Genomic DNA, 10000 nt, shown 5'->3' with positions numbered 1-10000 from the left:
TGGGTCATTGTGGATCGTTGTGGGTCGTTCCGGCTTTTAGAAACTGCGGTTTGATCACGCGTTTAATTTTAAAACTGAAATTTGAAATGATTTTAAAAGAAAAGATGTAGTCCAAAAATCAACAGCTTTCAATACTGTTTTATGAATCTACTTGAGATGCATTTCGCGAACAATTTCGAGAATTGGCGTGTGTGAGAGCCCGCCGCACTCACGTTTCATTTTCTTAGTCAATTAAAGATAAGTTGTCTGTGCCGATTGTAATGCTGAAACTAATTTCCTATTGTTTTTCACAGATCGAAACAAAAGGAGTATTCCTTTATTATTCAAACTGTCAAAACAGGATATAAAAAGCCCGCATAAAGACTGTTTAACTGCTTTAAGATCGACCATTATGGATTTCACTGTTGGCGCAAAAAATCGAAGCTGTAGATCAGTTAGAGAAGAGAAGTGATTAATATTAAAGCTATTGTTCATTCTTCGATGATAAACAAAAGAAAATTGTCACACATTTTGTCAAAGGGTCTTCATTTCTCCATTCTAATACTCATTTACTCCATCTCTAAAAATTCAATAATTGAAAATTTTTCAGGTATTTTTTAGCCGACAACCTTGCGATCGAGTCGAGATTCAACATGTGTTTCGCTACTTCAGTGCATCATACATGACAGTACCCTACAGTTGTCATAACAACCGACATGGACTGACCAATTGTGTTATGCGGTTAGCATCTCGTGTTTGTCTTCTGAGCAAGCAGAGTTTTCTGTGTGAAGCGAAAGCGGCAATCGATAGTCAATGTTTTATTCATCGTGCGACAATGTGTTCGGGAATTGGGGATATTATAAATGGTAGCAAAGACAACCAGAAAAATAGAAATTAGGCGCCATCCATACGTTCCTTGTCAAAGCTATGAAAACTCCTGAGGAGTATTCAGAGATACATCAGTGTTTTTGAAGAGCTTAAAAAATAGTCGTATCTGTCATGTTCAGCTGGGATCAGGTGAGATGTTTATTATTTGATTCTCCTGCTAGCTTTTCACTGAGATCTGTCATCGACCAGATAACAAGAGAGATTAACAAATCATCCAACCAGAAATTTTCAAATAAAGGAAAAATATCTCACCTACTTCAAAGGTTTGCGGCCTTCGGAAAAAGAGCCACATAATCGTCAAGTCTTAGACAGGAATGAGTAATGAATCCAGAACAATAGATTGAATTCATGAATTCTTAACAACCTCAAAATTTGGGGTACACACTTAAATCGGTGTGAAGTTGTCATGCCATTGATGGTTCTTACAGATAGTTTATTAACACGTGAAGCTGCATAACTTAGGGTTCCTAATGGCAGAATGTACTCAGAGAAAATTTTAACTCCTGTTTCATCAATAGCTGACAACTGATAAAGCTCTGCATTTTTACCAGTACAGGTTGTCTCTGTATCAAAGACGACAAACTTGTAGAAATTTGGAAGGATCATACGAAAGAGTCAGTTGATTACCAATTTCTCATATTTCACTCGCTCACTGACTGAGATGTTCTTCATCAAACGATCTAAGTCAATCAGTGATGTTGGTGCAAGCTGTTGTGTCCTAGGGTCTAAGTTCAAACCTACTGAGTTTCCGTATGTTGTTCCTTCTTTAGCTTCTTTACAAAGTGCTTGAGCTGATTTTTGACCATGCAACTGACTCCTTCTGTACTTGAATTTCTTGTCTGGCTTTCTTTTTCTGTCCATGTTAACTTTTTTTTCCACTGTGTAACTGACAAAGATGCCCAGGTTAAATGTTAAGAACTTCAAGCACTCTACTCACATAGTTGTAGCCAATATTTTTTTGAGCAACTGCACATGCAACTTGGAAGTCGTTACTTTCACTTCCCCCATAGAAGCGAGTTTTGGAGTTTTTTGAAGCAATAATACTGTTTAAAGATTCATTTCTTTGAGAATTAGCACCAGGAGAAAGCTTGCTTTTAACGACATCGGTGGTATACTTAGAAAGCAATTCGTTTAAAGCTCGTTGCAGTGGTTCACCTTGCAAATCCTTCCCATTGGGTAAATCACTGTGTTTTTAAGTGGCAGGACTTTTTTTAAATCCACACCAGGAATATCACACATTGCATGATTACCAAATGCATGTGGCACAATGCTCTTTAGGTTTGCTCTCAAATTTTCAGGCTCACCAACATTTTGAGATTGGCATAGCTAAAACATTTTGAAAAGTAATTGATCACTTTTGAACTTAAAATGGAACAGTTTGGATTTTTGAACCGGTCTTGTATTAGCGTGTGGTGAGAGAACTCTTGGCATGAATAATGTCTGACCATTTTTCCACACCATATGGCACTTTGCTATGAATATCAGCCAGAGTTGTGCTGTCATCATCTCCAATGTAAGTAGAAAATTTGACTCTGGCATCAGGTGCACTGCACCAGAGCTGGCATGCCACTTCTCGTTCCATGAATTTTGAAGACGCAGAATGATTTTTCCTGCAATCATGATTTTTTAAAGTTTTGCCTGCCTTTTTACCAGCATCACAGAACCTGCAGGTTTTGCATCTAGTTGCATAGGACAATACTTTCCCTGTGACAACACCCATTGGAGCCACCTGCCCTGTTTCTCTCGAGGTTTAAATTACTCTGGCAACTGCCCCTGGCAACTACTTCAACTGCATTACCAATTTCTCTTTCCCGCCTTTTGTAGAGAACACTGTTTATTGAAGGAATGTTGAACACAGATAAAAAATTGTTTAACTGGGTTAGACCAATACCAGCATGTAAAGAACCTAATACTGCTCTTGTATTGATGTCATCAGCTTTTGGCCCTCGGCTTCCAGTTCTGTGTTGGCCAGAAGTGTTGACATTATTCAGCTTTCCACAACAGTTGCACTTTACAATAAACAAACTACTCAGTTGTTGTAATCGCACTTTGCGCGTTTGTTTCCAGTTTCCTCTCGGAAAAAAAAAACTGTTGTGAGCCACCTTAAAAGTACATTATTCTAAATCAGTAGAGTATTGCTTATGATATTGCCTAATTGCCTGTTACTGTTACAGATATGTAACTGTAACTATACAGCCAGCACCCCTTAGCCTTAACTGCATCTTTCATGAAAGGAAGAGCAAAACTGTCAAGTTGAAATAGCAATAAATTTATGCGACTTGTCAGCACCCCGAATAGTCTGGAGAATGTAATTCACATTACCATCTGTAAAAGTTCAGATTTCGGGGCTGTCTCTCTACAAGTCAATGGCAATTTTATAGCTATGATAAAAAAAATAAAAATGAAAATTTAATGAGTTAAGTGCTCAAACTGTAACATTTAAGGAACAAAATTTGCTCCCTGAATGAACTATTAAATCGTAAATCCCACTAATACAATGAAATCCCACCTCTAAGAACCAGGGCCCACTTGTTCAAAGCCTGATTTAAGTAATCCTGGATTACGGGAACTTAAATTGCAGTCTGCTTACTGATCAGAAAAAGTTGCTGCAAGATTTTTTAGCCTCAAAAAATTGACTAGACTTTGTTTGTCTTTAACCATGGATTAATGTTACTTGGCTTTTGAACAACTGGGCCTAGGTGATTAATTAAGAAATGGTAAGCGCGCAGCGTGCAACTATCGAGTTATGGACGCACGCGGGAGGTTGCTAAGCAAACCTCCCAAGTGCGTCCATAACTCGATAGTTGCACGCTGCACGCTTACCATTTCTTTTATAACATAATCGTGAACACCACTCCTGTGTGTTTCGCTTGTATTTGCATAAATCAAGTTTGGTCAACAGACGATGTCAACACAACTTTGCTTTTTTAAGACAACTTTGAATTAACAAGACAAAATGAATATCATAAACAAACAGTTTTCCCAGTCAAAACTTTTATTGGAATCAACAATAATTTGCTCTTAGGAGAGAAAACATTTCGATTTTCTTGCGAGCGTCGACACAAACACGCTGTCTTTGCACATGCTTCGCTTCTGTTGAAAGCGATCAAGCTATCGCAAACAGCACAACTTTTCCAATCCAAAAAAAACGACGTTACACTATTTCAACTCAAATGGCCGATGAAATAAATCTCAAGAATAAAATCGACATTCCAAAACACTATTTACTTTCCTGTAGCATCTTCCCTGGTCTCATAAAATCCATTTCAATTCCGCGATTCGGCTTGAATATTTAAGCACAGTTTAAATTGTGTTTTGGAAATCAAAAGCAGTACAAACACGAAACGCTCTTTCGTCGCTTTAAGACCTTCAATTCTCCTCCGCTGCTGATTAATCTTTAGGGCTATGTCTTTCTTTTTTGAGCTCTGTAGAGGTTCACCCCGATTCTAAGAGGAGGAAAATATGTCTCGGAAAATTAGGACTGATGCGCTCGTGACGGCATTTTCTTCTTAAGTTAGATCACACGTCAGCTGTCGTCAGCGAGCGTGCACCGATGGGCAAATAGAAATGATCAATTGGCCAATCAGAACGCGCGTTTTATCCAAGTTATGTTATAAAAACCTATAGCCAGTATTTAATAGTAATACATGAAGCAGCAGTTAACCTACGATTTGTGACAAAATTACTTCAGATGGTTTGAAAACAATGAAAGTGTCGTTGCCAGTGTGCTCTGTTGGCAAAGAAGAATATTTAGTTTTCTAATTAAGAAAAAAGTAAAATCGTTCTCTGGTAAAAAGTTTTGAAAAAACTATGAGCTTTCGACAGACTGAACTGCTGCCTTCAACGGATAAAAATGTGTGAAGCCTAAAAGCGAAAGAAATTTAAATATAACGAAAAATTCGCATAAATTAAAGGGTAAAAGCATGTAGTGGAAAGAATGTTTAAAATGCTAAGAAAATTAGTGTTTCTTCAAGAGAATGTGATATTGTCTTGAGAGCGGGCACGAATTGTTGTCTGCCCCTACAGTTTTTGCTGTTGCCATGACTCCAATGTCTTTCTGCTCCGGTTGTTTGCTTTGTCAATGATTTTAGAATTGTTAAAGTCAATATCATGATTAAAAGTCCACGCGTGTTTTGCGACATTTGAGCCTTTAGTACAATGCTTTAAGTTCCTCATATGTTCCTTTCTCCTAGTAGTAAAGGATCTTTTAGTTTCGCCAATGTAGCTCCACGGGCAAGATGCGCATGGAATTTTATAGATGACATTGCACTGGTCGTCTTCAGCAGGTCGAAACTTAGGGATAGGGAAATGCTGCTGTAAAGTTTTAACTGGTCTGCTAGTGACTTGGATGTCGTGTACGTGTACACTTTAACAATTCTAAAATCATTGACAAAGCGAACAACTGGAGCAGAAAGACATTGGAGTCATGGCACACGGCAAAAACTGTAGGGGCAGACAACAATTCGTGCCCGCTCTCAAGACAATATCACATTCTCTTGAAGAAACACTAATTTTCTTAGCATTTTAAACATTCTTTCCACTACATGCTTTTACCCTTTAATTTATGCGAATTTTTCGTTATATTTAAATTTCTTTCGCTTTTAGGCTTCACACATTTTTATCCGTTGAAGGCAGCAGTTCAGTCTGTCGAAAGCTCATAGTTTTTTCAAAACTTTTTACCAGAGAACGATTTTACTTTTTTCTTAATATGAATCCTGGTAACGGATCTTCAATATTTTTACGTATTTAGTTTTCTGCGATACCCCTCCCTCTCCCACCTAATCAATGTTGTACTGCTGTTGACATGGCTCATACAAAACAGCAAATAACATAACATTGTCCCGGAGGTGAGCAGACTGGGGGGCATTTTCGTGCTGAGCTTGAGAGAGACCCTAAATGATAAAGAGTTTCTCAGCAATTTTGGCGCCAGTTGTCTGTATGAAATAACTTTGTATGAACTGTAATGATGACGTATTAGAAACGTTTTTGTGGGTTAATATGTGAAATACACACATTTTGTATTTTTTTATGGGATGTCATGTGATGTAGTAGTCAGAACAGTGATGTAACAGCTGGTGTGATTGCAGACAGTTCAGTGTTGAACCTGGTTTTCAAACAGAAAATTTATAACGAGATAAGGGCATTTGCACACTTGGCATGCATTTGCGAAGGGTGGAAAGTGAATGATATTATCTAGGAAACTGGTATTTCACAGGCTTTGATGTACCGCTTTCTAAGAAAGAGAAATTTAACGGAAGTAATCATTGCAGAGAATGTCAATTACAATGACCAAGATGTGGACGTGGAACGTCCAGTGAAGTTAAGTTCACACCACAAACACTTATTATTGAGAGAAAGGACATCTTACTAAATAATGACAATTTCACGGAGATATTTGCAGTGTCTTGGATTTTACATACCTTGAAATAAAGTGAAGCATTCGGAACATTGCGTGACATTTAGCATTCCCTGTTGACATTCACCATACATCATTTCATTTCAACTTGTTACAAGGGGTATTTTAAAAAGGAAATATAAATAGCAAAGACAGTTCATAACTTTATTTCTTATTTCTTTATTTCTATTTCTCATGACAAAAAAGATATTTAAGTTTATGTTGATTCGCAGATAGCAAATTTGCTATTTGAGGCGGGTCAATCATCAAACAAAACTTTAGTTACAATATTAAGTAGAGAAAATGTAAAACTAAATAGTGAAACATTGTTAAATTTTAAAGAGAAGCATACCTGGTAAATACATCAATAGTTGTACCAATAAAGTATAGGAGCAGATTAGATACTAAAGTAATTAGATCAATTTGTTTTAATTGTGCAGTCTTTAAATTTGGAGGAAATATTTTCGACATCAAGATTATAATCTTCATTATCTAGGAACTGAAATAAAGACAATTTCATTTGTTTTTTAAAGGAATTTTGCTTGAGAAAGCCTTTTTTCGTAAGTTAAAGTTAAGTAAAAATTAACATACCGTATCCGATCCTGGTAACCCAAATTCCCATGTGTATGTTTGTGAAAAGCTTAATTAATGCCCTGGCCTGGGCAAAGGAACCAAGAGTAGTTTTGCGTAATTTCTTGGCACATTCAAAACTTGTTGAAATGCCCTTCTTTTGCTAAATCCTCCAAATACACACGAAATTTCGCGCATGTGCACGAAATTGCAATAATATCGGAACAATAGTTGCATTCACTTTTTATAGAAATTTCGCCGAAAATTCGCCTCCTTCGAAATATTGCACAATTTTGTCAAATTTCATCGAAATTCGCTCTCATTACTTTTGCACAGTACTGTATGTACTTATACTCATTGCCATCAGCGCAGTATGGGCCAGGGCATAAAGGTGAAACAAACGTTTTTCCCAACCTATGATCTAAATTATCATGTGACCAGGGTTTGGACTTTCGGGTAGCTGCTGCCGTCACTGCTCCAGCGTTGGGTCTCTCAGATACTGCGGAGAGATGTTCAAGCCACATTTCAACATCTGACTCTGGCAAAAGTGTTTCTTTAGCGAGAGCAGAAATGCTTTGTTGGTCATTGACTGGCAATTGACGTTCTCTCTTGGCTTCCAAATATCTACTTATGGTTACTGGTGGCTCTTTCATACACTCATTTGTCCCATGCATCAAAACATGCCTGATGTTTTCTTCAGATATAGTGCTCAGCACAAAATGACTGACAGTCTGAGCACCAGCCTCCCCAAGGTCTTGTTGGATCAGGAATAGGAAGAGGGAAGTATGTGATTGGAGCACCACCAGTAAACCATTGAGCCACAATGTCTCAGGCTTAGCCTTTTGACACACTGGATGACAAAACACACAAAAAATGCCATAACATTAAAGTTCAGTCATCCTTTAGCCTTATTGAATGTTTCCAAGAAAAAATTGAAGCTTCTTAGCACTTTTCTAAAACGAATGTCACTCTTTCAGCACATATTAAAAGGAAGAAAGATTTGCTAACTGCCGGAATGTAAGTTGAGCCTTGGACTAGCCTCTTGGTGTTTAGAAACACAAAGTTAAAAGTTTGCACTCTTTTAGTCTGTTTACATTAGACAATGATATCACATGCTTTTGATGTAAACTAAGTTGTGTAAAAGGGCAACCCTGTACAAAAACCCATCAAAGGCATTTGACAACTTTGAGAAAAGTGAATTTGCCCTTAGTTGTTCTTTTATTTGAAGTCGGGTAAGATTGAAAATTTCCGAAACATGGGTTAAAAATCACCAATGCTGATATTGGTACCCAGAAATAGCCTATTACATGTATATGGCGAGTGTTGTGGTGTATTGTTTTTCCCTCAAAATTACAAAATATTGAAGGCTACTGATGTCGACACAAAGTCCATGTAATCAACACGCATTTAAGGTGCAATAAATTCCTGCCTCACACATTCGGAATAATACAATTGAGAAAGATGATGTCTGCAAGTATTTCAAGCCCAAAGATCACATTCTTAGTGCAAAAAGAAAGTTTTGAGAATTAAGTAAAGATGGCCCATATTTCCATGCCTGAAAATTTCACTTTAAGACTCTTTTTGAAGTTCTCTGTGCCATATCCAGTATAACTCCCATTTCCACAAAAAAGTGATTGGCTCAAAAGGAATACAAAAATTTCTTTGGTACTTTTATTTGATTGAGAGAAATAATGCAAAGAAGTTCTTTAAAATCATGGCAATAACTCTCCACAAACAGGCAGCGGTCAAACCCTTTATCCAGACTTTATTGGCTACTACTCACAAAAAACTTTCAATTGGCCGGAAATTTTGAAGACTCTATAATAGGCTCATCTTTCAATCAAGTACTTGAAGATTGATGACTGGGATATATATTTCAGCCTGGTAACATGGAAATATATCAACAACCAAGTGAAATGACCCAGATCGCTACAGGTCATCAACGACTTTTCTCCTTTAGTTCGATTCTTCATCTCGCCTAAAAGTTATCACTCGTTTTTGTCCAATTGCCAAAGAGACAATTGTCATTTTCTTTGACGAAAATCCCAACTTTGGTCAACTTTCCACATGAAGGTTTTAAATGCCGTCAATTTTGTTGTTTGTCACGCAATCTATGTAGTATATAAATCACCTTTTTTTACAACTCTAATGCATACCCCCCATGCTATTGTCATGTACTCTCTGGACCTGTCTAAAAGCCTCGTCATTGCTTTTTTTGTCTAACTAACCCTACAAAGTAATTCATTTATTTTCTTTCTGCATGTTTTTCCTTTCAGCACTTCTTATGGAATGGATCATTGGAGCAAAAGGTTGCGAACAAAGCAACATTAAATATAACAATCTACATAGCTGATAATCGTTTAATGTCATGCACTCTGTTCAGTTAATGAAGATCAGGAACCCATGACTAGGAGCGAACAACTCCCACACAAGGCCTTTGCCACAGCATTCTACTGTTAGACTAACACATGCAGTTCGGTGATGCTATGACATCAAGTTAGTCATCGGGCACCTGTGGGTTGTGGGAAATGCAATCTAAAAATAAACCGGTCTGTGACAGGAATAAAGGGCTGTTCTGAACTATGTCACTGCGTTCCACCGCAGAGAAAACATTTAAGTTGCAATCAGCAGAAAGGCAACAACACGTTGAAATAGGAAGGACATGACCAGTTGTGTTTATTGGGGACGAGAAAAAGCTAACATACAAGAAATAAAGTAGTGGCGGAGAAAAAACGAATTACATCACTGTAAACTACGAGACTAAACGTAAACAGCATACTAGAAAAATTAAGCTCGGCAAGGTGTGCGAGCGGTAAAACTGGCTGTGTCGAGGGACTAACGCGAGAGGCGACAAGGCTTAAATACCGAGATGTGGCATAAAATCCCTAGAAGATCAAACTGCGGCCATAACTGCAAATTCCGAACATAAACACATTTCTCTGCTATGTCACTGCATTCCGCCGCAGAGGAAACGTTTAAGTTCTATCAGCAGAAAGGCAACAACACGTTGAAATAGGAAGGACACGACCAGTTGTGTCGAGAAAAACAAAGAACGAGAGCGAGCGCACGTAACTCAGAGACCTATGCGCGAAGTAGCAAGAAGCTGTCGTCGGAGATTTTCACAGCAATATAATTCCTTGGCAGAGCCAGATTTCCACCTGCCATGGT

At 37.8% G+C, this 10000-nt stretch overlaps 1 pseudogene; it reads right to left on the bottom strand.

Annotated features, from left to right (window-relative positions):
- LOC138053796 (uncharacterized) overlaps positions 1-1728 on the bottom strand; it is an 8914-nt pseudogene extending 7186 nt beyond the window's left edge.
- Positions 1729-10000: the final 8272 nt, after the last annotated feature.

Source organism: Montipora capricornis, chromosome 6 (genome assembly GCF_036669925.1).
Source record: "Montipora capricornis isolate CH-2021 chromosome 6, ASM3666992v2, whole genome shotgun sequence".
In the NCBI taxonomy this organism is placed as follows: domain Eukaryota; kingdom Metazoa; phylum Cnidaria; class Anthozoa; order Scleractinia; family Acroporidae; genus Montipora; species Montipora capricornis.
This window is presented reverse-complemented; position numbering and strand designations above follow the sequence as displayed.